The sequence below is a fragment of the Mastomys coucha genome, unplaced genomic scaffold, assembly GCF_008632895.1.
Source record: "Mastomys coucha isolate ucsf_1 unplaced genomic scaffold, UCSF_Mcou_1 pScaffold9, whole genome shotgun sequence".
In the NCBI taxonomy this organism is placed as follows: Eukaryota; Metazoa; Chordata; class Mammalia; order Rodentia; family Muridae; genus Mastomys; species Mastomys coucha.
In genome coordinates, this window is record NW_022196915.1 from 16,919,431 (window position 1) to 16,935,169 (window position 15,739).

At 46.4% G+C, this 15,739-nt stretch overlaps 1 protein-coding gene and 1 pseudogene across 1 annotated transcript in view; one reads left to right on the plus strand and one right to left on the minus strand.

Moving 5' to 3' along the window:
* LOC116085170 overlaps positions 1 to 6,840 on the plus strand; it is a 42,714-nt pseudogene extending 35,874 nt beyond the window's left edge.
* The window catches only part of Cacna1d (calcium voltage-gated channel subunit alpha1 D), a 445,956-nt gene that overhangs the window by 384,560 nt on the left and 45,657 nt on the right, over positions 1 to 15,739 (minus strand). The gene's annotated exons all lie outside the window — the stretch shown is intronic.

The window sequence follows — 15,739 nt, forward strand, 5'->3', positions numbered from 1 at the left end:
TGGAAGAGTTGAAGGGACTGAGGAGCTAAAGGGGTGTCAACAGGCCAGACACCCCCCCCCGGAACTCCCAGGGACTGGACTACCAACCAAAGAATACACATGGAGCGACCCATAGGACTGGCCGCATATGTGGAGAAGATGGCCTTATTGGACATCAGTGGGAGGGGAGGCCCTTGGGCCTGAGGGGCTTTGATGCCCCAATGTAGGGGAATGCCATTGCAGGAGGATGGGAGTGGGTAGGTGGGGGAATGTGCACCTTCATAGAGGCAGAGGTGGGGGATAGGGCATTTCAAAAGGGGAGACCTGGAAAGGGGAAAACATTTGAAATGTAAATAAATAAAATATCCAATCAAAAATAAATGAATAAATAATAATAAATAAATATTAACAAAGAAGAAAAAAGAAAAATAAAAACAACAGGAGAGACCTTGCCTCAAGACAAGATGAAAGAGAACTCATGAAAAGTTGTCCTCTGACCTCCATATCTATGCTATCGCACATGGGCACATTCACACTGATTATTTTAGTTTGATTTGTTTGTATGTGTATGAGTGTTTTTCCTGAATGTGTGTATGTATGTGCAGCATCTGCATGCCTGCTGCCCAAAGAGGTCAGAAAAGAAGAATGGATCCTGGGAACATGGGGTTTCAGGTGGTTGTATGCCACCATGTAGATGCTGAAAACCAGACACTGAACTCTGCAAAGGTGGCAAGTGCTCTTAAGTGCTGAGCCATCTCTCCAGGCAATCTTAATTAATTTTTTGAGTTAACAACCTCAACTGACAGGGAAACTCTCTCCCTGATGGTTGACAGACATGGTAACAGAGGTGTTAACCAAGCTCCAGGAGAAAAGACCTCTATGGTCTCCCCCAATGCTGATTCTCTATGCTATAATACCCACCTGCCCAGACAAGCTGTGCCCACTGATGAGATAGTGACTCAACAGTAATGGGGGTAACTAGTCGCTTTCTGATTGGATCTAAGGCCTGCTCCACAGAAGGGATTCCATGCCTGGTACTGTAAAGCAAATGCTATAAAGCCCATGGCTCAAAAGCTTATCAGTTGTGGAAAAGAAACGACGGTTGTTTTGCTAAGCGGCCAAGGTGCTGATGATAAGCAATTGTGAGAGCTCAGCTGTGAATGAATCCTCTCTCTCTGCCTCCCTCCATCCAAGGCTTAGGGAACACTGTGGAAGAAGGGCAGCGGGTGAGAAGGAGAGCTGTGAAATGCAGACTTCTCCACGTGCCTTTGTACACATTAACCCACAGCAGCTGTGCACAAAACCTGTGCAAGACCAAGAGAATCAAAATTTCCAGCCTGGGTGGGGGAGTGCCCCGGGGCCCCACAGTTGATAGATGCTAAAGGGAGAGTCACTGTCCTGTAGGGACGTGGCTGCTGTATGGTGCCCACACTCACTCCCAGTAGATGGCTCCACACCCATGCACACGTGGGCAGCACTAGCTAAGTCTCACAAGATTATTAATAACATAGTAAAGGGAGGATACGGAGTTGGGGAGGCAGGTGGGGGCATTAAAGGGAGTCGGGGGAGGATCTAGTGGAAGGGTATGATCAGAATACATTGCACAAATATATGGGAGTTTTCAAAGAACAAATAAAAATATCATTTAAAAAATAAAATGTCTTAAAAGATTACCATTTCTTCTCTCAGGTGACATAAGAACAGTCTCCTTTCTGAGTCTGTCGATTGACAGACTTTCAGTAGAAGACCTGGATTTCAACTCCACATTACTCACCCCACTGGAAAGTAAAAATTGCACAATTTTATTTCCCATCCATCCTCTATGCCTTCTTTATGCCTGCCACTGTTGAGAGTCCAGAAAAAAAAAATGTATTGTCAACAAAGTCATTGCCTCATTAGGAAGCAGGGTCTGAAACCAATTTCTCAGAACAATGACTTGTTAAGTGGTGAAAAATGCAGTGTTTAGTCATGGAGAAAATAAAGACAGATTCACTGTGCAATTTGTGTTTTTATATATACGCTGAGATGGGAATTTAACATGTGAAGGGAGCTAGTCTATTATCAACACTCTCCTTCCAAAAGAGAAACAAGCAGGCACCCTAATGCACCAAGCAGAAAGGTTTCTTCCTCAGCACTCAGAGCTCCACCCCCATATATCTTAAATTCAGAACAAACGCTGGCCTTGCAAGAAGGTGAAGAATCTCAGAATGGAGGGGATACAGTGCTAAAAACAAATGTCCCTGGGAGAGACAAGCTGGGCGGGCATTTTCTGGTGAGGGTGCACAGTGAGCGTCTGTTGTGAGTTCTTCTCAAAGGACGCCTAGGACCCAAAGCTGGAGGGAGGAGCTACAGAAGCACAAAGTGAGAAATCACGGAACCATCAAAGTCAAACAGACCAGACACAAGGCCAGTATTTGTAAGAAGTATCTCGGAATAACTCTGTGAGAACAAGTTCCATCCTATTATTCATGTGGTCTCTTGAAGATAAATGGATAGGAAATAGAAATGATTTGACTCCATCCAGGATGGCCCCCGAGAGGGGAAGGAAGGCAGACAACCAATGCTTTAATATCAGCTTGGCAAGCAACAGAAAATAGCCTGTGTTCTTTCCTTCCATGGTCCAGAAGGCATAGTGCAGAGATCATTTCCTCCACGGAGTAATTGCTTTCTCCCCAGTCCCGGCCAAAGACTCTAACTGTCAACTCCAACAGTTCAGTCAGCAAATTTATACCATATATCCTGAGAGAGGCCAGCTCAGAAAACAGAAGCAGCTCCACCCAAACTTGTCACTCAAAGAAAAGCACTCCTTAAAACAGGTTGTCCAGATGGCTCAGCCAACCACATCAGATCCTTTTTTTCTTCTTCTTCAGTGTTTTGTTTTGATTGGTGGTGGTGGTGGTGGTGGTGGTGCGTGTTTAAAGACCACAGGAAAACATCTTATGTTTTCTACCACCCTTGCCTTATTTCCTCAAGAAAGTATCCCTCCCCAGGCCTGCAGCTAGGCTGGCGGTAGCCAGCAAGCCCCAGAAATCTTCCACAGTGCTGGGGATACCAGCACTGGCACAGCCTTGACCAGCTTTTTACTTGAATGCTGGGGATTTGAACCCAGGTCCTTATGCTTGCACAGCAGCCACTCTTACTTACTGAGCCAGAATCTCTTTAGCCCCCATATGAGATTCCTAATCTAAAATACATCCACAGGCAGAAGGGACCCCTGCCACACCAAGAGTCTTGAGGTACTGCTATTTCTGACTCTGGTGGTCTCACCATGGCTGTTGCTGCAGAAAAGTATTGGAAAAAAGATTTAGGGGAGCGTGGCGCTACCTCTGTGATGAATCATTCCGTCCTCTCCTTTCCCTCTCAGTTCTTGGAGTAGTCTAACCTCTGCCATAAGAGGGAATGAAGCATCAGCCCATAAATGCCCAGTGTGGATACACCGTGAATGAACTATGCTCACTGAAAGTTGGTCTTAAAGTAAATAAACTGAATGATTTCATTTACTTAAAATGTCCAAACCAGACAAACCCATTGCTAAGAACAGTACTTTACTGGAGTTGATGAAGTGGGTAGAAGCCACTGTCAGTGACTATGACATTTCTCTGGGAGATGGGAAGATGTCCTAAACTTGTATGTAGGTGAATGCTTGCACATCTCTGTGACTATAGGGAAAGCTACTAGGTTTTACACTTTAAGCAGGTGAATATTGTGTTTTATGGATTCTATCTGAGCTGTATAAAATGTTGGGGAAATAGGTGGATAGTGTTGGTAAATGAAGTCTCCAGAAATAATTTCGGGTGAAATAGCAACCAGACCTGTGTTATGAGCTGACGGCCTGAGAGAAGTGGCTGAGCAGGCTTGAAAACACACTGCTCAGCCCCCTGCTGCAAGGAGAAAAGCTGACTGATGGCCCAGCAGCTGCTTCTCTGAATTTTCTACCACATTTGTGCCAGGCTTCTGCTGGCTGCTTCCATTGACTGAGCACAGCAGAGGCAATGGCCACAGGCTTATTCTAGCAAGAATCTGAGTCTGCCAACTCTTGCTCCAGGATCTCCCACCTACCAGGCACTTCTGAAGGTTAGTGCTATCTCTTCTCTGCAGGCCAGATTCAGGGTAGAAAAGGCAATCAGAGCTAACCTCATTAATATTTACAGAGATGATGAGACCCTAAGTAACAAATGGCTGGCAAGTGGGGCCGTCAAGGGAGTTTGACATCCAACAAGGGACAGCTGATACACCATGGTGTTCCAGGGGTGAAATAGGTAGATAGCCACCCAAAGTGCTATTTACTATCTGCAAGAAGGTAAGAGGCTGTGGTTGGAGGATGTTCTTCCCAATGAAGAGTTGCCTCCATTATTCAATGCTTAGACCTTAGGCCATTTTTTACCTAATGAGTTTCATTTCATTACTGTTTTTAAGCAAAATCTTTATTAGTTATTAGTTTCATACAGTATGTATTAATCACTTAGCTCTTCCTCCCCCAATAACTCCCATAACCATCCTCCCTTGCCCTCCCATCCCTTCCCACCCAACTTTGAGTTTTCTTCCAATGCCAGTTGAAGGCAATTGTTAGGTCTAGAGCCTAATGCCCCAAAAAAGATGATGTCCAGAACCCGAGGCCATGACAATGCAAGTGTAACCAAGGCTCTTTCCCGTGCTGCCAGTCCTTCAGAGGGTCTAGGGCTTCTTACTACTACTGTCTTGGACATATCATGAGGATAGAGACTTTCCAGACATTTTGAGAACTACTGGGCACAGAATCTAAGTTCAGTTGGTATCTATAGACCTAAAACATCATGGTAGCCCCTGTGTTACTACCTTATTTGAAGAGCAAGCAATGGGAGTCCCAGTCATAAGTTTTTTGAGCCTGTGGGTCAGAAGCTATCACAGTAAAGAAAGCCATATCAGGACTCTTGAGATATCGCCTCTGAGCCAAGATATTAAATAAAGGAAACATATATTTAAGGGTGGGTGTGTACAGAGTCCTAAAGGATATGAGGCCTATCACATTCCCATTCAGTTCTCTGGTTTGGCCCCTGGTTAGATAGAAGCCTACAGAGGACCAGACACGCACAATCTTGCCAAGCAATGGCCCTCCTTCCTGCTGCTGCTATTCTGTACACGGCATGAATGCCACACATCCCAGCTGGGCCTTGGAAACAGGATATATGGACAGGAATTTGGAAAGTACATCCTGTTCCATTTTGCATTCACATAAGACCAATGACAGTAATCATCTACATGGGAGGCTATATGCTAGAGACCTTGCTAAGACACACAGGACAAAGTGGAGAAAATCAATTGCTATTCCATGCATCCCTCTAATGAACCAAACAGTCCTGGTTAGCCTCTTTGGATCCTGTGGGCAACCAACTCCATGCCTGAGAACACTGTTTATACCGTGTGATGTGAAGGCTTTTAGCTGGGGTGGGACCCGAGAGCAGGAAAGGGCTGCAATGTTGTGCACAATAGACCTGCCCAGCCACTGGTGTTAAGCAATGCAGAAGACTCCGTGAGAGAGGAGTGTTGGGGATGAACAAGAGATGAGTTGTAGAGTCTGTGTGGTCATGCCCCAGAGGGAGAATCTCAGTACCAGCGCTTGGGATCCCAGAGCACAGCAATGCCCCAGCAGGGAATTGCATGCTCTTTGGAAAGTAGTTCCTTGGTGTTAGAGCGCTTGACCCTGAAGCAAACGAGTGAGCACAGCTTCCCATTAAAAGCTGGATTCGGTTGAGCATGCCAAGTGAAAACAGCGTAGCAGCCCAGCAATATGCCATCACAAGATAGAAATGATACATCTGTGACCCAGCCTGAGCAAGAACAAGGATGTAGTATGAACAAGTGGCCCAGACTCCAGATCTCCATCACAACAGGCCAGCATGTCCCTCTCAGCTCACACCCACAGCCATTCAGGAAGTCCTACAAAAATTGTCAACAAGATGGGAAACAGTATAGGTCTGGCTCACAAATGGCTAGCAAAATAGTATGTGATTTATATCCAAATTCTGTCTTAGGAACAAGCTGTAGGCTCAGATTTTCAAAACCTACTTTAATAGGGATTCTGAAATGCTTCAATCCCCCTTCTAACCCACCATCCAAAGGTAGGGGGAAAAAAAGAGAGTAACTAGGACAAGAGAGTATGTCCTGTTTAGAAGTAGTTCACACCTCAAGTGCCACCACCACTGCCAGACACACCAGGAATCTGCATGGTGGACTCAGAGGCACTACTGCCTTTTGCCCGGCAGCCCCTCAACACCATCAATCCCAACCATAGCTGCAAGGCCCCTGCAAGGCCAAGCTCTGCCTCTGCTGCCCCCAGAGCTGCAACTGTAACTGCCAAGACAAAGGGCCCTGTGGGGGGACCGGAACCAGCCACTCAGTGCCCTGCCCACCAGGAGCTTGCAGACAGGCCAGGCCATGTGCCCCTCACCAGGAAGCCCTCATCTCTAAGACAGTCCCCTGCCACAAGGATCTCCTCTGGACCCAGTAGCTGCCCTGCACCACTTGCTGCTGGCTCCCCTGTGGACCTGGACCTAGGCTACCTGCCTGGTGGCAGTGCTGGCCAGCAACCTGGACCAGAACTTCTTCCTGAGTGTGTGTGCCTTCTGCTATGTCATTAGTGGGCAAGGCCAACACCAGGAAGAGAGCCTACACGCCATGCTGGATGCACTGCTGGCTGGTAAGAGGCGGTGGGACCTTGACTTTCAGGTCACAGTGATCCCCACATTTGACTCTGAGGTGATGCACAGGTGGTCTGAGGAGACGCATGAGCGGCACCAGACACAGGGCATCAGGGTGCTGGGCAGTGGCAGCCTGATGTCCATGCAGGACGAGGCCTTCCCTGCCTACAAGATGGAGTTCTAGCCCCACGCCGCAACAGTTCCTCGCTAAGACCCAGGTTGGAGCTGTGGCCCTAGGAGGGAAGCCAGACACTGTTCTTGAAGGACCGTGTGACATCCCAGCTTCCATCTCCAGCACCGAGGACGAGAACTGTATCACTTTATCACTTGTACATGCCTCATTGCATGTCAAACACAGTTCTCCATGCCTTCTACCCTAGAACTCAGGTTGCAGAGGCAGGAGGAAGATCTATGCAGAATCTAGGCCAGCCAGCCTGGGCTACATAGTGAGTGAGTGTTTCATTTGTTTCAAAAACCACACCAAAAAAATAAAAAATAAAAAATAAAATAATAATAATAATAATAAAATAAAGCAGATAACTAAGCAAAATAAAAGTAGTAGTTCTCTTTGGGGTGATTCCAATTTGCTTTTGTCAAATACCAGCAGTCCAGTTCAGTAGTGTCAGGATACTCACAGTCTAGTTCAACAATGTCACCAAACAGGAAACAGCAAGGCAGCATGACCCAGCAGAAACAGCCAAGCCTCGTCCACCAAATAGGCACATGTCAGTGAGAGAGACCAGGACCAGCACAGATACCAGGAGTTCTCTGCCATGACTCTCTTAAAAAAGTGAAGATCCTTGAAGACTCCAGACCAACCAAGAGCTGCACAGTTCACTCTGCAGGCACCCCATCACTGTTGATTGAGCCCCACTCATATTCCCTCAAAACATCACATGAGTCTGCATCACATGACACAACCAGAAATTCCCACTTCAACAACCCATGTGTGGTTGCAATAGCCAGAAACTGCATTTTAGCCACATTCAGAATTAGCCTTGAAGGAAGACAGAGCAGGGGTAAAAGTCTTTCTAGTAGCTCACTGGGTCATGCACCTCGTGAAAAACCAAAAGTAACCCTGAAATGAAACCATTTAACAATTTCTGAGCCATGGCCAATAGCCTGGCCATTGCTCAAGAGTCTGGGAAAAGGCATGTGTCGCTTCCTGGCCTTCCCTTGTCTCAGCAGGTCAGTGACTGTCATCAGCTAGAGGAGTATGATTGTCAAGGGCTCAGATCCCTCAAAATGAAAATCTAAGCTACAGAACCAATAAGTTCCCTAGGGGATGGTTGAAGGTGAAAGGAGCTTAGAATGGACAGTGGAGAAGGGAAGGAAGATCCAGGTACCATCTGGGACCCTGACCAAGTCACAGAGAAAGCCCCAGTAGTTTGTCCCACTAACCTGTTTTAATGTTCCCCTTAGAAAGAGAGACTTGGGAGAACTGTGAACAAACATTCCCGGAGAGAGGCGTACTTGTGTATGACAAGGGGTGGACAATGGCAGCCACAGAGATGGATGGCTCCTATCTCCTGCTATCGAGTATGCAGCTGACCAACAGCCCCGCCCAATGATTAGGCCTGTGGGATATCAAGGCAGGCTCATTTGGGTAAGACACAGAACTCCTAGGAGATAAGAGTGGGCGGAGCCTCTTTTGGAAGTCTGCTGCAGGCTAGGACTCCTTATCCCCAGTCCTGCTTCCTTCCTTTCTTCCTCCCACACACAGCACCTGCATCGCAGTTTGTGCCTATGGTTCCCTCTCCCCAAGGAATCTCTTTCCTGTCTGACCCCATCTTGGGAATCTGCTTCCTGGTAGACTCCAAATAGCACAGGCTGCCTTGTGGGGGTGCTGAGATCGAGTGGAGAATCGCTAGATGAACGAGACACTTTTGTGGCTAGAGAGAATTTTTATCATTACCCACTCTGCCCAAAATAGGTGTCATTATTACCTCCTGCCAGGAGTTGAGTGATTGAGTGGAGTGCAGCGGCTCCCGTCTGAAGCACTAGAGATGATGAATGGGCTAAATCTGAAAGCTGTGTGTTATCAGTTCTCTTTATCCACTCAATTGCCACGGGGTAGGCAGCATGAATACCTGCACTGTTCCCAGTACACATCACCAGGAGTGCTGGGATGTGGAGAGCTCTTCTGGGTTTCTCCAGAATTAGCCGACTTGAATAAAACATTGGTGGTTTGGGACCTAACCAGAAAAACTAGGCAAACCCCCTTGTGACGTGACGGTAGGGAGGCGCCAAGCTGCACATCAGAGCAGGCCAGTAAGTGGCAGACCACTCATCTTAACTCCCTACCCAGTGAGGTGAGTGTTGCTGGCAGAGCCACACTAGGCAGCTTATTTTTAATAGCCTTGCATATTACCTTCCTGAGACCCTCTGGTCACAGCTGGAGGCTTCTCTGACATACCCTGGAGCAAGAATGAGTGATGGAAACCAAATAAGCTGTTTCTCTTGGGGACTGAAGACTGAAATGTTCAAGTGGGAACTCCATCACCTGCCACTTATTAACAGATTCCTCCAGAATCCTGGAAGTATCGCTGGGTGGCTGAAGCTTTTCAATCGGGGGTCATTTTCAAACATCTAGTGACTAATGAGAGCTTCAAAAGTGACAGACAGTAGACAGGGATTGTCACTCCACTGTCTCGAGAAAGAGACTCAACGGAGCATGTGCAATCAAGTCCCGCTTTTTCTAATTTCATTGCCTGTTCACCTAAACCTCAAAAGCATTTTGTCACCAGGCTTATTATTTTCTCTTTAGTATTTGCACAGTCACATTTGGCTGGGAATGCAGCTAGTGTTAGTGTGGACAAGGCGCTGAGTTTGATCCCCAGCACTACCAAAGGAAAAAAAGATAACATCTATTTTTGCATGTGTATGGGCCCATAATCGGTGTATGCCCATATGTGTGGAGGCCCATGACTGATCTTACCAGTCTTCCTCAGCTGTTCTCCATTTGATTCACTTTACTCTCTCCCTTGAACCCAGAGTTCACTGATCTAGTCTAACTAGCCAACTTGCACCAGGAATCCAGTCTTTGTCTTCTGAGTGCTGGAATTCCAGGCAGGCCAGCAGGCCCACCCTACATTTACATGGGGGCTATGTATCTGAACTCGGGCCCTCACACTTGCATGGCAAGTATTTATCAAGGGAACCATCTCTTCAGTCCCTGCTCACATCTATTTTATCAACCAAAGCAGAGACATCAGTTGTTACGGGTTGAGATGCTCCATCTAATCTTCCTTTCAAAAAAAAATGATCACTTCTGGCAACAGAGGTCACCCAGGTTAGAGACAGTGGCATGGACAAGGAGATAGCATCTTACCAAAGACACAGGAGTTTAAGCTAAACCCTCTTTCTCCAACTTGGGACAATCACCAGATGTGGTCCCTTCACAGACTCTGATCTCCCCACTGAGACAACTGAGACTTCCAAAGTGACTGCATTGAAGCTCAGCTTGTTCCCTCGGCTTCTGTGGGTTTTTATCCCCCTGGCAACATCTACCACGCCTACCTCTAATCTTCAACTGGTACCAGCAGTCTTAGGGCAGCAGCCTGAGGTTAAGGTGTTATACCTAGCTAGGCCAGCTGACAGTGAAGAACCCACAGCTGTGTAGGTAGCTCAAAGTAACTCGGGAAAACTGGATTGACTACAGCAGTGAGAAATAAGGCAGTGGCTCCCGTGATAGGCCGAGCAGTAAGACAAATAAGGACAACACAGTGAAAATAAGAACAATGAAATCAGTGGCTATCGCTAAACACAGTTGCCCCTGTGGAAAAGATTATAGAAAGCTGAGTGTTATGAACGACAGATAAGAGCCAAGTGTTAAGGCTGAACAGCCTCGCCCAAAGCGTATGAAGAGGAGAGCTGGGCTAGCCAGATGGCTCAGTGAGTACAGATTACACAACATTTGACCCCTGGATCCCACCAGGTAGCAGGAGAGCATGGGCTCCCCAGAATTGTCCTCTGACAGGCATGCAATGTCATACTCATGCACACTTACACACACTAAATAAATATTCTTAAAAAAAAAAAAAAGCGGGGCGGTGGTGGCGCCCACCTTTAATCCCAGCACTTAGGAGGCAGAGGCAGGCAGATTTCTGAGTTCGAGGCCAGCCTGGTCTACAGAGTGAGTTCCAGGACAGCCAGGGCTATACAGAGAAACCCTGTCTCAAAAACAAAAACAAAAACAAACAAACAAAAGTTCAGAGAGTACAACCTAGTTCTTAAAAAGAGCAGTTGAATCTCAAAGATTGGAGCCGTGGTCGCCCTCTTAGAGTTTCTTCCTAATGCTGAAACACCAAGGCCAAAAGCAGGCTCGGGAGGAAAGGGTTTATTCTACCTGCATTTTCAGATAACAGTTCATCATTGAAAACTGATAGGACAGGAACTCAAACAGAGCCAGAACATAAAAGCAGGAACTGATGCGGAGACCATGCAAGGATGCCTGCCTGACGCTTGCTGGCTTGCTTCTCATGGCTTGCTCAGCTTGTTTTCTTATAGAACCCAGGACCACCAGCTGAGGGATGTTGTATCACCCACAATGGGCTGGGCTCTCTCACATCAGTCACTAAGAAAATGCCCTACAGGCTTGCCTACAGCCAGATCTTTTTTTCTTTTTTTTTTTTTTAAATGTATGTGAGTACACTGCTGCTGTCTTCAGACACACCAGAAGAAGGAATCAGATCCCATTACATATGGTTGTGAGCCACCATGTGGTTGCTGGGGAGTGAAATCAGGACCTCTGGAAGAGCAGTCAGTGCTCTTAACTGCTGAGCCATCTCTCCAGCTCTACAGCCAGATCTTACAGAGTCAGTTTCTCAGCTGAGGTTCCCTCTTCTCAGATGACTCTAGTTAATGTCAAGGTGACATAAAACTTGGCAAACCAGTTTCCTGTGGCAAGGCCAAACTCAGGTGGGAAAGAGTGGGGCTATCTCACATGACAGTGACACATGACTTCTTAAAAATGCTGACGCAGCTACTGCTCCCCTAGAACAGTGCTAGCTTCTTACAGTAAACCATGTATGCATATATACACGCACACACACACAAACCTCGACATGCCCCCCCCCAGCTGCCATGCTGGTGTGGTTTAAGTCACAGCATAATCCAGATATGGCCCAGCAGCAAGTAAACATGAAGACTAGAGACTCCTTATGTTGAAGCAGCCTGCGGGGGAGTGATAAGTCAGGAGCAGATGCTGTGGGCTGACGGGGGAAGGAGGTCATACCACACAGGAGCTGAGGGCCTAGCCAACCCATCCTGGCAAGAGTACAGAGAGGACGCAGGGGACTAGGCTCCAAGGGTGCAGGATCAAGTAGAGGAAACATAAGGATGAAGAATGGAGGGTTGACTGCTTCAGGAGGGCTCTCCGGGGATATGTGATATAAGTCCCTGGCAGGCATCCCAGGCAATGGGCTGTATTAAGTGAAGCAGGCATACAAATATTGCCACAGCAGATGATGGAAAGGGAGATTAAAAGCCTGAGCAGTGGAATGCCTACTACCTGGGACCAGAGAACCTACCAGAGGACTCAGAGAGGCTACACTGCTTCCCAAGCATCTCTCAGAGGTTGGTGGTGGCTGCCCCCTGTACGCCAGGCCTGACAGCAGAGAATCCAGTGCAGAATGGAGTTCCCTGGCAGAAAGGAAGATGACAGGACCTTTCTCCTAGAACCCCACTCAGTCCTCCATAAAGCAAGGCCAGGTGCTGGACAATGCTTAATTGTAATAACTGTAGTGAGGACTAAGCTTGGAGGGACATGTGATATGAGGTGGGCGTCGGGGTTGTGAGACACAGAGTCATTGGACCCCTGGGACTAAAATAAATAGGAAGCCAACAAGCATATCGCTCACACTGTTAAAGCCTGAAGAAATCAAGACTAGATAATTAAGAGGCTGAGGGCCGTTGACCTCAGCAAGAGGTCATAGCTCCCTCACCCAGTTTCCGAACCCAACAAGAAAAGACAGTCCCCACAAATGGAAGGATCCTGTAGCATCCTGACACATCTATAGAGAAATGTTGTCAAGTAAGACTTCAGCCACTTACTCAGATAATCACACACTCATTAAAGAAAATGTCTTAAAAAGACAATCAGACACAAGGTCCAAGGTGACATTCATTTCCAGAGTCCTAACATAACACCAAGTACACACACACACACACACACACACACACATACAAATACAATATACAAACACACACATATAACACATACACACACATACACCCCACACCCCACACAACACACACACAGAGTGGGTGGCTGGGGTTGTAGATAAAACTGCAGCCTTGACCTAAGCCCAGTTCACAGGAAGACAAGCAGGTTTGCAACCTACACAGCAGCCATCCCTCTATCCTCAAACACTTTACCAGACCAGCATTCGTGGTGCTTAGTAGAACTGTAGTACTGTTCGTTTGGCCTGTGTGGCAAAAGGTAAAAACCTCTGGAAGCTTCCGCCCTTATCTTACAAGTAGGCCAAGAAGGGGAATGAAGATCAATATTGCCTCCAGCAAACCTTATGAAAATTAGTGAATCCAGATCAAAGGGATGCAGAGAAACTGGTGTTGACTTCACTTAACTACCAGCCCAGATTCTGCAAAAAAGAAAAGTGACTTGGGTTCTAAAGTGTCAACATGGACCATGACAAAGTCAGCTGATTACCAACCCAAATTGCTACTGCTCTGCCTGGAGTGTCTTCGCTGATGGGGCAGAGTAGATGGCCTCCAGTATGTGATACGGGACGGTAATTTTGATGTCTCTCTCTTACAGAAATGATGATCAGAAACAGTACAAGTTCACTTAGAACAAAGAGCAGTACCCATTTATAACCCTGTCTATGGTATATGTTGGTGATCTTGGACCCTCCGCTGTACAGCTCTCCGACCAGCCCACCAGACTCTCAGCCAGACCAGCTTGAAAATCCCACAAAGCATCATGCTGATTATTGTGGCTATAACTGCCCTGACAGTCTGGCTGGCTGGTGAACTCGTCTAGCACATTAAGGTCTTAAACAAGTATGTCCTCCAGAGGGTAGGAGAGAAGCCCTAAGAACAGTACAATCTGTCACACCAATAAAATCAGTTATTTCTGGTATGCCAACGTGTATCCTAAGTTAGAGAGAAATGGTGGAATCCTGTACCTCACTAAAGACAAAAGAAAATAAATAAATTTAAATTTAAAAGAAAGAAACCATGCTTAGTAGGTTTCTTTGGGTTTGAAAAACACATACCTCATACCACTGATGCTACTGTAACCCATGTGCTGGATGACGTGGTTACCAGTTTTGAGAGGAATCCAGCACAAGAAATAGTTCTGTAGCAGGTCCAGGCTGCAACAGAAGCAGCTTCCCTCTCTGTTCGTACAGTGCAACAGACTGAAAAGCCATGATAAAGATTTGGGGAAACACCCAGTGGGAAAACACAACAGAAGAGCTTCAGATTCTAGAACCAGGAGACACTCTCAGCAGAAGAGCTGCATCCACTTTTTTCAAATCCTGTTCCTGCTTCGGTAGAGATGAAGCATCGGGGAGCACCACTCGAAATGGAGTTATATGTAGGAGTTCTGTAAGACCTGCCAACTTTGGCAGGTCCGGTGGGAGTCCATTGAAAGAGAGTTGCATCTGGGAGTGGATATAAGCAAGGCTAGAAGTTACAGGCAAGCTGCATCAGCAGACACCACAGACAGTGCTCAGACTGGCCTTGTTATGCCAGTGTCCTGTCCCTCTGACCTGCAGATTCTTATGCAGGGAGGGCTTCTTTTGTAATGAGGGAAAGCCCAGCTTTGGTTCCTGGACAGTTCATGATTGGAATGCAAAGTCTGTATGGTGCCCAAGGATAGCAGAGATGGGTGTATCTCCAGTCTCAAGCCATCAAGACCCTCTCTCAAAAAGAAATAAAAATGGATGAATGTTTTTAAAAGACTATATGTGCATCTCACTCACGATGGGAAGATAGTAATACAAAAAGGCACGTGTTCTGAGGTTAGGCTAAGATACCTTGGTCAAGGACCAAAGAGGGAAAAAATCAAGGCAAAAAGCCTGAGCCTAACTTATCCTCCAAGATGGGGAAGCTGCTGAAATGTGTACAGACTTTACCAGCTTCAGCTGTGGTGGGCTGCAAGGTGAGTCCCACACCCAGTCAGCCTCATACCAAATGTTATCCCAGAGTAAATGAGAGTGACCTCAAAAATTTTGCCTGATAGAAAAATAATTACATTGTGACATTTTAAAGAGAAAGCAAGTCTATTAAAACACAGCGGCTGATTCAGCATAACTGAATCTACATTAAATTTAACCTCCTAAGAAGCTTACAAGACCTCATTAAGGCCATACAATTCCCTTTTTCTTTTACATTTACTCATGTCTTTTTGTGCATTGGTGAGGGAGGATATGTGTGTGCCACAGCGCCTGTGTGGAGACCAGAGGACAATGACAGAAGTCTGTTCTCCCCTGACACCATGTGGGTTGTGGGGATTGAACTCAGAGTTGGCCACAATCGCCTTTACCCACTGAGCCTCGTAAGTAAAGAAGAAAACATGACAATAACTCACACCTTGACCTCAGGCCTCCACGATTTCTTTAGATCTAATATCATAAATGAAGAGATAAAGGGATGTAAAGGATTCTGCCAGAAATGATAAATGTTTGAGGAAATAGAAGTGCCAATTATCCTAATGGAATCATTACATGCTACGTATATATGTAAATTATCGGTCCAAACCCCTACAAATACTAAATGTCAATTAAAATATGCAAATGAAAAATGTGTGTGTGTGTGTGTGTGTGTGTGTGTGTGTGTGTGTGTGTGTGTGTATGTTTTAAATAAAAAGACATTTTAAAACAAAGAGTTCTGGACTTGAAATAAGGTCAGTTTGAGGCCCAGTGTTTACAAACTGGATTCTTTTTGATTTTTTTCAAGACATGGTTTCTCTGTATCGCCCTGGCTGTCCTGGAACTCACTCTGTAGACCAGGCTGGCCTTAAACTTAGAAATCCGCCTGACTCTGCCTCCCAAGTGCTGGGATTGGATTAAAGGAGTGCGCCACCACTGCCCGGCTACAAACTGGATTTTTTTTTT